A 9,594-nucleotide genomic window follows, 5' to 3' on the forward strand; every position below is an offset into this window, starting at 1 on the left:
ACACATATATTTTGGTTACGCAGAAACTCTTGGTTAGAGAGAAAAACTGCGGTGGGGATGGCACCCACAACTTCACTACTGCAATAATAAAGAGTGCTCAGTTAGAGCTACATATTTAGCTATTTCTGATAGCTTACCCTGTTAGGAGTAACAAGATCTGTTAGATCTACCTTGCTAAAGGATTTTACAACACTATATAAATGTTGCACCTGGTTAGAGAATTTACAATTTATAGACTTGATTAGAGTCTTTTACCCTGTTAAAGGTTTCTCTTACAACTTCAAAATATTACAATAAGATTTTACAAATATCTGCAACTTTACATCTAAAATGCTGTAGCAGATTCTATGTGCTCAAAATAAGATTACCTTGCCTATAGCATACCTCGGTAACTCATAAAGTAACTCGGTAAACCCTTCTGTTTACTCTGTTCTTTGACTGTTCTCTAATAACCTTCTCGGTGACCTCTGTGTCTCTGTAACAGTCATAATACTCTGTGATTTCTCATGTATCACATAAGTCTTGCTTCATACACATATGCACACACATTTCTCTCATTCACATATATCTCTAACCCTAAATTCGTGCTGTATAAATAGATTTCTTATGTCGGTGATCTGATTCATTTCTTTGATCTTACAAACATGATTTCTCGAATAAATAACCATGCAAAATATTTCATTGGTTAGATGACCTCAAACTTATACAAAATCTATATGTGCAATTTCCAATGCGATAACGGTTCTATGTGCCTCGATCTTGTAACACATTTTCATATGTGTGTCCAGGTTCAATGAATCTGGTAACACGTTTCACTCGGTGTATATCAACTCGGTGTATTATCTTTACTGCTCAATAGACATGAAATAACACTCGGTAGACAGCTCGGTGTATACTGGGCTTTGTGACTGTTTTCCTTCTGTAATCGACTAGACTGTTCATACCGACTAAATATTTTGGTAGTGGTAACCAACTAGAGTATATAGAATGACTTTGTATATAAAACTAATGGAAATTTGATAAGTAGTAACATACTATTGCACTAGGTTTGATACATGACAATATTAGACCAACAGTCATATTTTGCACATACCATACATGGATTTGAAGCCCTGCAAGAAAATGACAAAATTACATATTTACAAGGATAATTCCACCCAATGGAATGATTTTTTAATGATGGGATGGCCAATAATACATTATTTTAATTCCACTGGATACCCTTGACTAGGGTTTGACAATTTTTACAAAAACTAGTATGTCTTTATCAAAACACAATGAATTTAAATGCAACCAAAGCAAAAATTTAGAGGATTCAATCCCCTATCATTTCAAACAAATTTCCAATGATAGTAGGGAATATTTCACCAAGAAAAATACAAGAAATCAGACTGTAACGTCTAATGGACAGTGAAAAATGCAGGGAAAAACTCAAAATTTTACTGATTTCCTTCAAAATACAACATCCGACCCTCATCTTGGTCGAGGATAGGGATATTTTAATTATTTCCAAGCCTCTGAAAATGGATTTAACTGTATTTTAAACCTTACCTAACAAAGTGCATCAAATGACTAATGTTGCTCCACAAAGTTGCATTGACAACTTTTGTCAATAATGACAATTTTGACCAAAACTTATCATAGACCTAAATTAAGACCACCATGCCTATAGAATATTAAAAATAGGATTAAGGAGGTTCAATATACCTTCCTACATTGAACACCTTAATATACATTTTCACCACAATGACAATTTGGACAATTTGTAACAACATTACCCCTTATTGGACCTAAAACACTACACAATGATCCATAGGACCTTTATTACATCAAGAATGGTCTTTCATGACCTTATTTATGAAAATAACATGGACACAATAAAAACCTTATCCTATTACCAAGTTGACATCAAAGTGGCCTACTTGTGCTAGGTGCTCCTGTACCACACAGTGAGAAATAAATCAGTTAGTCTATGGTCTCATAACAAGAGCTAAAAGTCTAATATTCTGATATTTTGAAATTTCATGTCATCCAATAAAAAAGATATTCTCTAAAAAGTGCAATAAGTGTGTTGATATCAGAAGAGACGCAACTCTATATATCTCACCCAAATTAAAGCAATTACGCAACCATGAAAAGCTAAAAAAAATCCTATGCTCTAATTCATTTTTTTTTGTTAAATTTTTGGATCACAAGTGGCTTACTAGGGGACTAAGGTGCAAAAAATGCAATGATCCCTGATCATATACATCTTTATATGATATAAATATTGAACAAAGCATAAATAGAGATATATGTGTATAGATTCACATATATAGTGCTTCTTATTGTCAAAGTTTGGTACCTATATTGTTTTTTTTTTCTTGGAATAATGGGTGTGTTGAGTATCACTTTGAAGGGGACTCAAGTGCATTAAATTAACTAGATTGTTTGACCATATGCAACATTGTAACATCAACCTAGACATGGGCAGATCCACAAACAAATAGTTGCATGTGACATTATTCTGATGCATTTATTGCAATTTAGCATAATCACTGTCATTCTTCATTTCTTAAGCTCGTGATCCACTATTAACAGTGAAAGTTTTGAATGTATAAAGTTCTTTGAGACCAATATTGATTGAGGCAAGCAAAATAAGCTCGGTCACCTTAAATGAGCTAGAAACTGGTTAACTACAAATTTTAAGACTACTTTTGTGGAATCTGCCTTGGAAAAGGTCCAGGGGGTGAAAAGGGTTGCAGTTGCTTTAGCAACAAAAGAAGCGGAAATCAGATATGAGCCCAAACTGGTTAACTACAAGCAGTTAATTAATGTGATTGGTGACACTGGTTTTGAAGCTAGCTTGATTAGTACCGGGGAAGATAGAAATAAGGTTCATCTCAAACTAGAGGGAATCCTCTTGGATGGCGAAATTAAATTAATTCAAATTTCTCTTAAAGCATTACTAGGAGTACAAGATATAGAAGCAGATATGGAACTAGAGAAACTAGTTGTGTCATACTATCCAAATATGACATGACCTAGAACTTTTGAGGAGACATGTTCTGGAAACTGCAAGACAACTTTATTCCTAAAGGAGGCCTTGACAGAAGTGAAGAAATTAATTAATACCATAAGTCTTTCTTATGGAGTTTGGTTTTCACTATACCAGTATTTCTCCTAGCCATGATTTTTATGTATATTCCAGGAATTAAAAGAGAGCTAGAATTAAAATTGGTGAATATGTTAATGTTTGGAGAACTTTGAAGGTGGATATTATCAACTCAAGTGCAATTTATTATTGGTCTATGCTTTATACTAGTGCATACAAAGCTATACGTCATGGCTCTGCCAACATGGATGTTTTAATTGTCTTAGGAACAAATGTAGCTTATTTCTACTCAGTCTACATAGTGTTGAGGGTTGCAATTGATACGGAGTTCAAAGGTACTATTTTTTTTTGAAACCAGTGCAATGCTCATTTCTTTCGTCCTTGCCAGTGCTGAAATGGGAAGATTTTAAGATAGACTAATTAAAGTGCAAAAATATGAAGAATATTCTAACTAGAAATGTTGGACATTCAATGAGGTGGATTTTATCAATTGTTCTGCTCGAATAGACAAACATGCAAAAATATGAAGAATAGACAACACATGTGAGTGATTCAAAGGGTTACAGGATATACAAAATATCGATTTGTTGACAAGGCTTTAAAAACTTCCAAAGAAAATGTAACTGTCAGGTTTAAAGTTCAACACAGCATATCTCCTACACAACTTAAAAATGGAGAGCTTTAAGATAAGGAATGGGCAATCATCAGATCATAATGAAACAAAGTTTTTAGTAATTGATGGTATTTGTTTCATATCATGCTCTTGTTGCATTTGTGATTCATGTTCTAAATCTTTTGCAAAACAATAAATCCTTTTTTATTTTTTCCATATGTTATTTGCATGGCTTGCACTGCATCAAATGAGAAATATTTTGTTTGAAACAAGTTGAAGAAGATTGAATAAGGAGAATCAACAAGAAAGAGACATTCAATCGAATGGGGAATATGAAGAGTATTGGGCAAATTTAGTACCTGTTCGAATGGGCAAATGACATGAAAGGAAAAGTTGTGACTCCCTCAACAATGATATATAAAAGGGAGAAGAAAACCTCATTTGAGAGGGGGGATAATTTGGTGATGAGAAGTGCGGGTTTGATTTAAATAATAAGTGCAGATCTGATTATGAAAGGTTGTGTCCCTTTCAAATGGTAGAAATAATGAAGAGTTGCACTCTTTCAAAGGGTGCTAATGGTGAAAGGGTATGTCTCTTGCCAAAGGGCATACATGATGAAGAGGTGTGACCTCTCCCTCAAATTTAGAGATATAAAGGGAAGGAATCAAAAGCATCTAGTGACATCACCATTGATAAGATCAGATCAGAATTGTTATCAAGTTACAGGAAGTAACATTTGTATTCTTTGTGGTCTGCCTCCCAATCTGCAGGCGACATCTACAGTGCGAACTCCAACCGCAGGCTACAATCTGCATACAGGTAAGAGGGGTTAAGAAGTCTTAAGGTATATATGTGTGTGGACGTGTGTGCCACACACACACATATATATTAATGCATTTTTATGAATACATATATCTCTAATGATTACTTATATGAATGTAGCAATAAAGATGGGAATCTATGTAGAATATATATGTATATTGAAGACGTAAATTATGGAATGGAAAACAGTAATGAATTATAAAATGTAATATTAATGTGATTATATGATGAAGGTTATAGGGAAGAAATTCCCTTAGCCTAATGGAGGGATTATGATAATCCCTGGTAGGTAGTATATACTGAATATCTATATGCATATATATGGCTTGGTTGACTAAGTTCATCCAAGAAGAGACTGATCTGGCTGGTCCCCTCTGAGGACTTGGATGATGGGATGCATCATCCAAGGCAAGGAATTGACATGGGGTCTTCCTTGGATGGCTTGGGTGTAAGAGGTTACACCCAAGATAGGAATCGAATTAACCTTCGATTTCCTAGAGGGCTTGGATGTAAGAAATTACATTCAAGACAGGAGTCGAATTAACCTTTGATTTCCTGGAGGGCTTGGATGTAAGAAATTACATTCAAGACAGGAGTCGAATTCACCTTCGACTTCTTGGAGGGCTTGGAACCAAGATGGGTTCCAAGAAGGCGAGCTTCACGGCCGCCTAAGGACATACTTTCGTATGGCAATCGTATCCTTTTTATTAGATAAAAGTTGTGATTATGTTAAGTAAGTAGTTTAAAGTTAGATTGCAATTTAGATTACTTATATATATATATATATATATATATATGTTTGTTGTATTCTAACAATCAATTTTGCATGTTAATGATCTCTAACTAGTAGGGACATTACAGACTTTGAGCTTCAAGCTTATTTCTCTCTTTTCAATTGAAAATGGGCTCAACTTTGATCTTTGGTGTGGAGAACCTCTTGGGAGCATCTTTTAGAGTCTTTTTACAAATTGGGAGTGACTTTTTAAACACTTATTCACTTTGGCAAGCTAAACCAAATAAATTAGAAATGACCTTTCTCTCTTTTGACATTTTGAGATAAAAAAAAAAAATGATACCATAACACTTTGAGACAACCTATTTTTACCGGAGAGCGAAAAATAGGTAACAAGACCTACAACCATGAATACATATTTACAGTCTCTCAGCAGGGATATACATAAAGAAGACTCAATATAGTGCTACAAGCAAGGTTACATACCTTAAAGATTGAGTATGGGACTTTGAGAGCAGTCAAGTCGTTGATAGAGGTCTCAGCCACTGAGCTTAGACAATTTGTCCCAAGATATTCTTGAATGAGGAATAAAAGGTTATAGCACCTTTAGATATCACAGAAAAGGTTATACAGGGATGCACAGTACCAATGCATCAAAAGGACAGTCTCCTTCATTATGCCCTTTCACCCTTACATCTTGGTAAGTTCTTACATCAAAGCAAAGTTATAACAGAGGTACTCACTGACAATCAAGATTGATCAATGAAGTCGAGCATCACATGAAAGTAAATGGAGAAGACTGTTAAAACTATAACAATCCAGGTAACAAAAAATAATGATCACGGTGCAACCTCTGATCACCATGAGACGACACTAAGAAATCACTATTCATGAGAAGTAGCTTTGTAATAACTCAAAGGATAGTATCAGAGCATACAAAAAGTCATGAATACAATCATGAAAAGTTTCGTAGACATAAGCATAATAACAGTCAATGTCTTTATGAGGTTGTACTAAAGAATTGGAAGACACAAAAAAGGTCACCATACAAATCACAGTTCACAGTGTATATAACTGTTATGAGAAGATCATAGGCTTGTAAGATAGTGAAAGGTCTAAAGAAAAATAGTGAATAAACAGTGATGGCCTTAAGGTGAATGTCTTTTGCAGCAAGTAACCCACAATAATATGGAGCAGCGAATTAAGTCATCTTTTGACTCATCTTAAAGAAGCTTTACAATAAGTTGTATATAATGCACACTAATTTACAAAACAAAGGTGGAACTTGCAAAATCTCAGACTTTCATACATTCGTTCCCATAATTATTTAGTAAATTGAGACACCATGCAAAAAAATAGTTTTAGTGGCGGGATATGAAATTCGTCATGCATATCAGTTTCATCCCTGAAAAGAAGGAGTTTCTGAGGATAATGCAGCAGTTCATGGTTAATTGAAGGTCTCACATGGGTAGTGCATGAGTCGAGGCAACTCTTCTAGCGGGCTACAATCAGTTTGCATGAATGTAGAGCCTTATTTTGCATAACTGACAGACCTTTTGGCTCAAAGTAGATAACATGGATTAAAGGGTAGTCATTACTTCATAAAGTCTCAGAACACACCTATGAGCAGTCATAACAGGGATTGTGAAGTCAGTTATCAACAACCATCAAGCCCAGGACAAAAAGATAGTAACCTCAAAACATGTTCAGAGCACTCAATGATATGTTCTGATAAATAGTTTGAAAAGATGAGAGCAACAGGGTGAATTAGACCTCAAAGGTCAAAACAACCCATTAATATGGATGAGTAGCAGCAGGGTCATGAGAGATGAAAACAGTGAAAGTTCTAAATGTATAAAATTCTTTGAGACCAATATTGATTGAGACAAGCAAAATGAGCTAGAAACTGGTTAGCTACAAATTTTAAGACAACTTTTGTGGAATCTTCCTTGGAAAAGGTCCAAGGGGTGTAAAGGGTTGCAGTTGCTTTAGCAACAGAAGAAGCATAAATCAGATATGAGCCCAAACTGATTAACTACAAGCAGTTAATTAATGTGATTGATGACACTAGTTTTGAAGCTACCTTGATTACTACCGGGGAAGATAGAAATAAGGTTCATCTCAAACAAGAGGGAATCCTCTTGGATGGTGAAATTAAAATAATTCAAAGTTCTCTTAAAGCATTACTAGGAGTACAAGATATAGACCTGGATATGGAACTAGAGAAACTAGTTGTGTCATACTATCCAAATATGACAGGACCTAGAACCTTTATAGAGGTGATTGAGGAGACATGTTCTGGAAACTACAAAACAACTTTATTTCAGCCTGAAGGGTCAGGAGGCCTTGACAGAAGTGAAGAAATTAATTGGTACCATAAGTCTTTCTTATGGAGTTTTGTTTTCACTGTACCAATATTTCTCCTAGCCATGTTTTTTATGTATATTCCTGGAATTAAAAGAGGGGTAGAATTAAGATTGGTGAATATGTTAATGTTTGGAGAGTTTTTAAGGTGGATATTATCAACTCTTGTGCAACTTATTATTGTCTACCTTTTATACTAGTGCATACAAAGCTATATGTCATGGCTCTGCCAACATGGATGTTTTTTATTGTCTTAGGAACAAATGCCACTTCTTTCTACTCAGTCTACATAGTGTTGAGGGCTGCAACTGATGCAGAGCTCAAAGGTACTAATTTTTTTGAAACCAATGCAATGCTCATTTATTTCATCCTCGCCAGTGTTGAAATGGAAAGATTTTAAGATAGACTAATTAAAGTGCAGCAGCATGTATATTCTTGTCAGATATTCTAACTAGAAATGTTGGACATTCAATGAGGTAGATTTTTTGCTCGAATAGACAAACATGAAAAAGTTTGAAGAATAGACAACACATGTGAGTGCTTCAAAGGGATTTGGCACTATGGAATGCAATGGTTACAGGATATACAGAATATCGATTTGTTGACAAGGCTTTAAAAACTTCCAAAGCAAATGTAACTATCAGGTTTAAAGTTCAACACAACAGATCTTATATACAAATTAAAAATGGAGAGCTTTAAGATAGGGAATGGGCAATCATCAGATCATAATGAAACAGAGTCTTTAGTAATTGATGTTCTTTGTTTCATATCATGCTCTTGTTGCATTTGTGATCCATGTTCTAAATCTTTTGCAACACAGATTCATAAACATGCAATAAATCCTTTTTATTTTTGCCATATGTTATTTGCATGGCTCCCACTGCATCAAACGGTAAATCTTTTTTTGAAACAATCTTAAGAAGATCGAATAAGGAGAATAATAAAAAAAAAGACATTGAATTGAATGGGGAATATGAAGAGTATCGGGCAAATTTAGTACCTGTTCGAATCCTGCAACATGATTGCCCCTTCTTTCACAAACTAGCCTCTCCCATGTCGAATCTTGCCCTCTCTCTCTCAAGGAACCCTTGAATGTATTTGTAAATCCTTCCCACTACTAAAAATTGGAAAAGTGAGTAGATGAGTTTAGCGGGAAGAGAAGAAAAAGTTTTCTTTTAGGGAAAAACTAATTTCATGCATTTTCACTTTCACTTGCATGCACACCAAATAAAAACTTATTAAAAGTGTTAACGACCTATTAGAGAAAATGAAAGGAAATTTGAAATATTACATCCACTTAAACGTTGCAATGAATGATATTGACAAGTATCCCATTTTAAAGTCTTTGAGAGTCCAAATGACAAGTTGGATTTATCCTAAGGAAACATTTTTATATGACTTGGATTCCAACAAAATATTTGACATGTGATGTCTATTGTTTAGATTGATGGCTACACAAACAAAACATTATACTTTATCCATTTCAATTAAATTTTTTTTTAGTACTAATTATTGGATAATTTCATTAGGTTTTGGACTATCACAATCTGTAAGTTACATTAGTACATTCAACACTAAATGTGTTTTGTCTTGTTTGTGAGACTTATTTGTGCTTGATAGAAACACATTCATATTACTTTAAATTTAAATGTGTTATGAATGGAGTGAATTATTAAAAAATAAATAATCTTATTTAGATTATTTAAACAATTATAAAGAGTTATCATATCAAATTTGAATTTTAGGTCATGAGATTGTACATTTTGTATAGTACATAAAAATTTGGAGAGATTGTAATGATGTAAAATATGTATTTGTTTCTATTTTCAGATAGTGTGGTTTTGAATTAATTTGAGACAATTTAAATATTCAAAATATATATGTTAAATATAAAACATGTGTAAAAGATGAAATAAGTATTTTGTCTTAAATTAATGTCTTAAACACCTCTATTGTGTCAGCTCCTTC

At 34.0% G+C, this 9,594-nt stretch overlaps 1 long non-coding RNA gene across 1 annotated transcript; it reads right to left on the bottom strand.

Annotated features, from left to right (window-relative positions):
* Positions 1-1,418: 1,418 nt before the first annotated feature.
* LOC131062581 (uncharacterized) lies at positions 1,419-8,791 on the bottom strand. Its single transcript, XR_009110911.2, has 2 exons — positions 8,627-8,791; positions 1,419-1,937 (listed from the first exon to the last, which is right to left on the bottom strand). It is a non-coding gene; the product is annotated as an uncharacterized LOC131062581 (long non-coding RNA).
* Between the last annotated feature and the right edge of the window lie 803 nt (positions 8,792-9,594).

Source organism: Cryptomeria japonica, chromosome 6 (genome assembly GCF_030272615.1).
Source record: "Cryptomeria japonica chromosome 6, Sugi_1.0, whole genome shotgun sequence".
In the NCBI taxonomy this organism is placed as follows: Eukaryota; Viridiplantae; Streptophyta; class Pinopsida; order Cupressales; family Cupressaceae; genus Cryptomeria; species Cryptomeria japonica.